We start from the raw sequence: 9,242 nt of genomic DNA, 5'->3' as shown, positions 1-9,242 counted from the left end.
TTTACTGTCTACTCTTAATGCATTTATTCATTCTTTCATCTAATAGGATTGAAGCCTTTTAAAAAATCCACCACCAACAAAATGAAACAAAATACATTGGCAGTGGTCATACTGAAGACAGGGAAATCGTTAGGAATCTGTTTCTGTAATAGAAGCGAGGAATGACGAGGATCTGAAAGTTAGCGGCAGTAGGAATGGAGAAAAGAGGTTGGATATGAGGAATATTAAGGGGGTAGAAGCAAAGGTTTGTGGGGTCGGGGAACAGAGTCAATTCCCAGGTTTTCATCTCAGGCAGCTGGCTGTGGTGTCATTCACTAGGAGAGGAGAAGGAGGATGGAAGCCTATTTATTGGTGATGGTGAGCTCTGTTTGGAATATGGCGAATTGGAGGTTCCTGCAGGACAAACAAGTAGAGAGGTGCAGTCCTTGGTTACACATTCAGGTATGACGCCCAGGAGTTGAGTTTGGGCAGGAAACACAGATCTGGGAGTCATCAGTAAGTAGCTGGTAGTTAAAGCTATGCAACCAAACTGAGGGACAAAGAGAAGGACAGGAATGACCCCGCGTGCTCAGTAGTGATGGGGCACATAGAAGAAGAGAAACCAGGAGGGATCCAGAGTGGGGTGGTCAGAGGGGGAGGAGGGTGTGAGAGAAAAAGCAGTGTCCAGTGGAGTCAAAGCCTGCAGAAAAGGAAGGGAGGTGGCATAGGAGATGTCTGTGACTTTAGGAACAGAGTTTATTGGTGACTCTGTTGAGGGCAGGTGGTGGAAGCCAGCGGCTCAGTGAATGTGAGGTGGGGGTCTGGGGACCCGGCTTCCAACTAACCTCTGAAGGTCATGAGATGGGTCAACAGGTTTGAGATGGGCTGTTTAGTTTCCAGTGGGAGAGACTTGAGTACATTCTCTGCCCCATGTTCTCCAGGAGTCTATGATGCTGATAGACCATTTTGGCCACGGTTGCTCAGAAGCAGTCTCAGTTCTGCTCCTCTTGTCGGGTGGAAGGCTTTGCTGTTTAGGTCTCTTTCCCATCTCACCAGATGGCTCCCGGCCCTCCCAGCCTCCCTGTCTTGGATGTGCTTCCTGTCCACTGTCACAGGCAAGGGGCTCACTGTGCCCCTGCTGCTGCTGCCCCTGCCACCTGGCAGTCAGGCCTCACCTGTGCCACATTCAGTATACCCTCTAGAACCATATTTTCTCCTCACCCACTTGTGCCCACATGGGTCTCAGGACTCTGAGTCCCAGGAAGAGCCCAGCATGGTCCCATAAGTAGCCAGGTGGCCAGTATGACGACAGGTACTCTGGGGTGGGACTTCCCACAACCCAACTGCTGGGCGTCAGGTGCATTACAAGGGCGCTGAGGCATTGACTATGTAGCAGCTGGGGCAGGTGTGGGGAGGTGCTGCCTCAGCCTAGCAGCCCTCTCATTTCCCCAGGGTGTCCCTCAAACCTCTCCATTTCCTTTGTGAGCTGGGCTGTGGGAAGCACTGCCCTGCAGGGCTCCACCTTCAGCACACTGGTTGTCTTTTTGCCAGTCGGCTTCCTGAAGGGTATTTACAACACCTGTCACGACACTCGGGTCTCAGTGATGCCTCTGGCTTCTTTGATTTGCCCTCGCATACTGGGAAGGCCTATTTAACCTCGCCTGGCTTTTGTGTGGGAAGGAACCCTTCTGAGGAAACAGCTACTGAAGAATATCTTCCTAGCCATAACTCAGGGCCCCTCTGCTGTCTTCTCTGCTTCCCTTTTGTTGTTATCTGGATGACAGGGATAATCTGGCCCCTGCCCACATCAAATGCTATCTGGGGCTGGGAACAAGCCTCAAAACATGTTTTAAATCCTTTCTTTCCCTTCATCTCCCCCAAGTCTGCCCACTGTGCACACACTTGACTTGTTTTACACCAGCAGCAATCAATTGTGAGTGACAGTGACCCTCCTGAAGGTAGCTGACTCCGCCCCCACGGGCCAAGACATCACACCTGTGTCTGATTAGACTTCGCATTACCCCGTGTAAACATGCGGTGCGTGAAAGCAGCCTTCTCTTGTGCACTTGCAGGGGAAGCTTTCCAGAACTCTTAATGCGGGGCTCGACTTTGCTCCTGCTGATCTCCTGCCTGGGATGTTTCCTCCGTCCTTGCCACCACTGACTCAGTATAAATCTTGTCTTACAGGGGAGACAGACATCCAGGGAGGGGAGGTCATCCTGGCTTTATTTCCTTGAAGAACCTAACTGTTAAAGGGAGTCTTCTTTGTTAACTGCTTGAGCTGCCATTACAAAGTACCACACACTGTATGGCTTAAACCACAGAGATTTATTTTCTCACAGTTGTGAGGGTGCCAGTGAGGCTGGTTTTTCCTGAGGCCTCTCTCCTTGGCTTGCAGATGCCACCTTCTTGCTGTGTCCCCACATGGCCTTTTCTGTGCGTGGAGTGACACAGGTATGGGGAGGGAGGGAGAGAGTTTTCTTTCCCCTCTTAAAAGTCCACAAATCCTACTGGATTAAGGTCTACTTTACGACCTCCTTTAACCTTAATTACCTCTTTAAATGTTGCCATCTCCAAATACAGTCACATTGGGGATTAGGGCTTCAGCATATGAATCTTAGGGGAACACAATTCAGTTCATAACATTCTATCTTTAACACACTCTGTTTTTCTGCATTCTCTCTAGTACTTGGGTATTGCATTAATTTCCTATGACTGCTTTAACAAATTACTACAAACTTGGTGGCTTAAAACAACAGTAATTTATTCTCTCACAGATCAAGAGGCCAGAAGTCCAGAATCAGTATCACTGGGTTGAAATCAAGCTGTCAGCGGGACCTCACACCCTCTGAAAGCTCTCAACTCTAAGGCAGAATCTGTTCCTTGTCTCTTCCAGCTTTTGGTGCCTAATAGCATTCCTTGACTTGTGCCCGCATCACACCAGTCTCTGCCCCTGTAGTCGCTTTGTTTCCTCCTCTTCTGTGTATCAGATTTTCCTTTTCCTTTCTCTTATGAGGACAACTGAGATTGCATTTAGGGACAACCTGGATAATCAAGGATAACACCCCATCTCAAGATCATTAATTTACTCATATCTGTAAAGATCCTTATTCCAAATAAGGTAACATTTTCAGGTTCCAGGGACTAGGACCTGATATCTTTGGGGGCCATTATTCAGCCTACCACAGGTATATTGTTCATATACTATCATTTCATATTTTGGTAGTGGAGTCAACCTGTGTAGGGAAGTCTTGTTGGAAGGGCAGGAGACTTAGGGATGTCTTTCTTGGGCATGTCCAAGCAGTCTCACACCCCCAAACCATCCTCCAGGCAGCTGGTTCTGTCCTTTCCCATGGCCTTCTCCTAGGACCTGAAGGGTGGTCTGGAGGCTGGGAAGCTGAGGAGTCTCCCTGGAGAGAAAATGCTTGGATGATTAGGGGTGGGAAGAAAGAAGAGCATCTTCTATGCATTCCTACTTCATGGCTGGTTAGAGGGGTGGGCACCTCACTCCTGGAAGCCATTTCATTTGCAATACTTTTACTTCTAGTTAGAGCAGTCTCCAGGCTGGGGTCTTGGGTAGTAAGACCCTGCTTCCCCTCCTCTTACACAACAGGGTCTGCCCCTCTTCTGTGTTCTCCTGTCATGACATATTTTTTTCCTCTGGATTACTTAAAGCACCTGATCAATTTTCAATGTGCTTATGAAGTCCAGAGAGGCAACTGTTTTGAAAATTAGCAATTTTAATCAACAGTGAAAGCACAACTTTGCTTTTTTTTTTTTTAAAAAAAAAGGAGGAGGGTTACTGCAGAGTGAATTTTCAAAAACAGTGCTTTATTTGGTCACAGGACCCATGGTCCACTACGAGGATGGGAGAACTTTATTGGATGCTAATCTAACATCTAAGATTGTATTCATCTGCTCTTCTTTCTTGCCATTTATGGTGAAAAATCTGAAGCCAGAGCAGCACAAATGTTTTGTCTCTAGTTCCATCCCAATTTCATTTTCTTGCAATGAGAGGAGGGATTAGAAGATAATTAGCAATGTTCTTCCCTGATATGTCCGAACGTTACTGCTTACTCTGAAAAATTCAATATGTAATGTGAATGTTGTTTCAGGCTTTTCAAAGTTTCATGTGTTTCTGGGGGCATTGCTAATGGTTTACCTTAGAATGCAGGAAAACTGTTATAAAGGAGACTTCAGAATAAAAGCATAATACCCTCTAGGAAACCATGTCACTAAAATGCCATTGCTAAGGGGTGGCAAGGGAGAGGCAGAGGGAAGCTTAGACAGTGATTTAGAAATATCAACATTTGGCGTTAAGGCATTAATGCCTCTATGCCTGGTGGCCTGTAGGGCGAATGGAACCATGTCAATCACTGAGAGCTTTATATTAATGTTCTCTTGCACTATCTAATTTACATTGATTCAAAATTAGATTTAATTACAATGTTTGCATTTACTCCTCCGGCACCAAGGACATCAGCCAACTATAACCTATATTATCACCTCCAGTGAAGGCTGCATTGGTGACAGGTAAATCTTTTAGAAAAACCTGTTTCCTCACCCCCTCTTTTTTGGGGTCCTGGGCAAAATAATGCATTGCATGACCTCACTCTTCATGCTTTTCCTGGTCTTGCTTAACTCTCCTTTGTCTCCCTTGCCCCAGTCCAGTTGCTAGAGGCTTGTGCTCCTAGAATAGACATCTGATAAGTGAGTTCATATCCTGTTGTTGATGGCTTTAGGATGCCGATAGCCCTGGGAGTGTTTTAAGGGGACTCCATGCCAAGCATAATGCTTTATCCAAAGGAACCAATCTCCAATGGTAGATATTCTGGCTCTGGGGCAGCTACATAGAGGAGAAATTTTTTTGAGCAGTTTTGTCTTTCCAGGGTCACTCAGATTCTGCCCATTTCGCTTACAAACAAGGCTGCTCATGGGTATGGGGACAACATCCTTTGGAGATTTTAATACACATTTCTGGTGACTCCTATTAAAGATGGAATTTTCCATGGAAGCAGTACCTCAAGGGTCTCTGTTCAAGACCCAAATGTAATGGAAGGATCTTTCCACTTCTCACTGTGGGCATTTGTGGTGTAAATGCTGGGGACTTCCCGCTGTGCTGAGATGACCATTTTTCTGATGTATCTCGTAGGGTTAAGGGCTTGTGCTAGGAGAGAATTTGGTCTTTCCTGAGGGGTACATGGCCCAGAAGTCACCCCTGGGAAGATGCACGTTCTGAGACAGGAAACCAGGGTTTGGAAGTCTGGACTTCCGTCTCTCTGGGCTTCAGTTTTATGAATTTGGACTTCAAGGAGCTGGAGAGCACTTCAGGGGCTGTTTGCTTCTACTCCATTTAGTTGGTTTTTCTACTCAGCCCAACTCTTCAGTGACATTTGGACTTTCCTTGCTGTTTTCCAAGGCACCTTCTCCCCTAATCTTGGGGCTGCTCAGTCAGAAATTACAACCCAGCCTGCAAAAAGATGAGTTGAGAGGGAGAGTGAGGAAACTCCCCAGAGGAACTGCTGGTGGGATAGCTGCCCAAGTGTGTTCAGTCCAGGGGCCGGAATATGAACTTGTTTCACCTGGTGCTGTTTCAGGAGAAATTTTGCCCCCTCACTTTTTTTTTTTTTTTTGTCTACGGCATGGGGGATCCTAGTTCCCCGACCAGGGATCAAACCTGTGCCCCCTGCAGTGAAAGCGTGGAGTCTTAACCACTGGACTGCCAGGGAAGTCCTACCCCTCTCACTTCTTTCATCATAAATGACTTTCCCTGACATCCAACAGCCTCAGTGTCTGCCTTCAGGTTATAGTGCAGGCACTGACTGGCGTGAGCTTTCACAAGTTGGTGGCTTACTGGATACAAATTTCTAACCCTGGGAACCACCTGTTCAGCAGTCTTAGATTCCAGTCTTTTCTTAGTCCATGGGGAGAGACTTCTCAGGCGTGGACCCAATCCTTTCAAGCACGGAACTGAGCATTTTCTGTTTCAGTCCCTGTTTCTGAACCATTTTGAGTAGAAACCCTGCTAGGATGTAGTGTAGTCTTTTGTTTGCTCAAAACCTTCTTCATCTTGAGTGTGCCCCTCCCCCTAAAAAAGAAAAAAATCTCACCAGTCCCTCGAGGCCCCATTTGGGTCCTGCTCTTCCATGGAGCCATCCCAGGTCCTTCCTCCCCAGAACTCAAAGTTCTGTTTTCCCAGTGATTTGGCAACAAATCACACACATGCCTGATGACTTACTCCAATAATCATTTAATGGTGAGCATGATACCCACTTCACGTATTCAGCCTCATTAATTTTGATGTCTGGCAGACATCTCTGTCTTCACGATGAGTCTCTGAAAATATTAACTCTATTCTGCCTAGTGGCTTTGATTTGGGCAGGTTTCTAAAATCTATCACCTGTGGCAATCTGCTTCCCATGAAGGAAATTTGGCTGACCTTCAAAGGATGAAGATTATTGACCTCCCTTAGAAGCCAATGGAAGTGAATTCACTGTCAGAGTTTTTAAAGTAAAAATGGAAGATAATTAAATGCAGCACAGTAGTTGTAAAACAGATCTCATTGTGTTGTATATCACTTCATAAAATAAGCATATTTCCCATTCTTCAACATGACTTTCTTTGCACCATTTACCACAGAATAATGATTCCCTGACAACTCAAGTAAGAAATTTTTAGGCCTACTTTTTAATAAGCACTTGCTCTAAGGTGAAAATTAAACATTCTCAGACAGAAGCCTGGCTGGATGAAATGGTGTGCCATCAGAATAAAGCATGTGATGTTCCAGGTATCGTCAGGTGAAACAAACGTGTCTTAAAAATCTACAAGGGAGACCATCTTCTTTAGAAAATAAATGTATTGCTTAGCCAGAACCAACACATTGAATATGTGTGAGTATAGTTTTGAGTATTTGTGACGTTCTTGAGTCCCATACAGTCAAACAAACCAGAAGCCTACCCGTCTGGGTCAATGGTAGCTTATCACTTGGCATCTGTAAACTTCTTTTATTTTGCTGGATCTGACCCAAAAGTATGGGTGGAGACACAGGGCAGCACCCAATAACCCTATTTATATGGCTTACTGACTTGTGTAAGAAAGAGTTCATTCATTCATATTGTCTGGTGGACTCATTCTAAAGTCTGAGAATTCTCTTTATTAGACCTGCTAAATTTGGGAGTAGGTTGGGAACATAATTTCCAAAGGAGAAACTCTTATTGGAGAGAAACCATCATGTTGACTTGTTCTATTGTGTTGACATATTTCACAGTAAAATTGAGTCTCATCAGGCTCCACATTAAGAGGATCAGAACCATCGCCTAATGTATAACTTTCTTTCCTCTGTTTTACAATATTTATCAAGTTAATTCATGGACTCATGAACTTCCTCCATGCCATGACTTCAAGTGTTTTTGTGGGGACACTTGAGAAAAAATGGTAACTTTCAGTGACATAAAAAAGGAATAGACTGTGACTCTGGAAACCTGAGTTCTCTTATGTTCAGCCAGTTTAGTCATTTGTTTGTGACTCTGAGTCACTGAAATGTGATAACTAATGGCGTTACACTTATGAAGAGCTGAGTACCTTGATATTTTGATCTTTTTCAGTAGGTGATTTTAGGTAGAAATTATCTATCTTATCCTTTGTTAGGCCTCACTGCAAAGGGAAAAGACTACCCACAAGAACCTTGACTGCTACACCAAGGGTCTCTACTTATATAAATTGCATGGTCTCTTTTCTGGTTGTTGGGTCACAGGTGGCTTGCATTCTGAATTTGCAAGTAAAGTGCATCTCGGTAAATTAGGTTAAAAGTGGCAGAACGGTCACAGGCTGAGAACATCAATTCAGCTCTCAGCAGGTGCAAGCTGGAAGAGCCTTTTTGCAGGAGAAAGCTTCCACCAGCTCTGCACCTGCTCCCTAGAGAAGGAACCAAGTATTAGAAGGGCTGCCACAGGAGAAATGACTCAACAATATCGTTCATAAGCCGGATGTGGCTGTCCTTTCTAACAGGGGCATGTTTGTTGCCATCTCAATGATATCTAACCTAATGGGAGGGACTGTTTGTTAAAGGGCTCAGAGGAAGTCTAATGGGTAATACCTAAAAGGATGCATTATTGCTTAGATTCTATCAAACAAACCTGATACTGGCAGAGCTGTTCTCCCTATTCACAGAGGGAGCAGAGGAAATGCACAGATGTTCCTCATCATTTCACCTAACAGTTTAATCTTTTCCTTGAGGTCATGCTGCAGATGAAGAGTAAAATGATAATATGATCAACAAAAGTTAAGATGGGGAATGTGTTGAAAGAGTCTGATTTAAAATGATGAGATACATCAGACTCTTCTTCATTCTCAAGATTTAGAAGAGGCTATTTGGAACTGTGAACTGTAAGTGGGTGTCTCGCAGAAAAAGAACACTGGAAAATTGTGGGACAGAAATACAACCGGGGAATTAAGGCAGGAACTCAGTGCTCTAAGGGAGCTTGTTGCCTCTTTCTACTTCAAGTCATCCTAACTGCGTTTCATCCACAGCTCAGATTATTTCAGCTAACCAGATGATGGAATTGCAGCATCTCCAGACATGGTGAGAATATCACTGAAACGTTTGGATGAGGCAGTCATTTCAGGGATACATTCTTTTTTCTAATATAAATTAATACATTTATTTTTGGCTGCGTTGGGTCTTCATTGCTGCGCACGGGCTTTCTCTAGTTGCGGCAAGCGGGGGCTACTCTTCGTTGTGGTGCATGGGCTTCTCATTGCGGTGGCTTCTCATTGCAGAGCACGGGCTCTAGGCACATGGGCTTCAGTAGTTGTGGCTCACGGGCTCTAGAGCACAGGCTCAGTAGTTGTGGCGCACAGGCTTAGTTGCTCCGCAGCATGTGGGATGTTCCTGGACCAGGACTCGAACCCATGTCCCCTGCATTGGCAGGTGGATTCTTAACCACTGCACCACCAGGGAAGTCCCAGGGATATATTTCAAGGAGAAATGAAAGTTTTTGCGTGCAAGTGTTTGTCTTTGAGGGGGAAGGGGTGTTGACAACAGGATCAGAATCGGTGTGTACATTTCCTGTTCCTGTTTCCTTAACCAACATCCTCAGGGCATCTCTGTCTTCTTGGGGGCAAGGTGCTCTGCTGCCCTCTTTTTTGGCCTCCTTAATCTTGTCTGTATGGCACCTGCTGCATGGAAGCATCTATCCTGTAGGGACGGGGCTGGGGTTGCACGAGTTTGCCGTGTTAAAGTAAGGGAGGAGATTCACAGAAAT

This window comes from Orcinus orca, chromosome 13 (genome assembly GCF_937001465.1).
Source record: "Orcinus orca chromosome 13, mOrcOrc1.1, whole genome shotgun sequence".
Taxonomy (NCBI): domain Eukaryota; kingdom Metazoa; phylum Chordata; class Mammalia; order Artiodactyla; family Delphinidae; genus Orcinus; species Orcinus orca.
The sequence above is the reverse complement of the archived record's forward strand: the minus strand, read 5'-3'. Positions refer to the sequence as shown.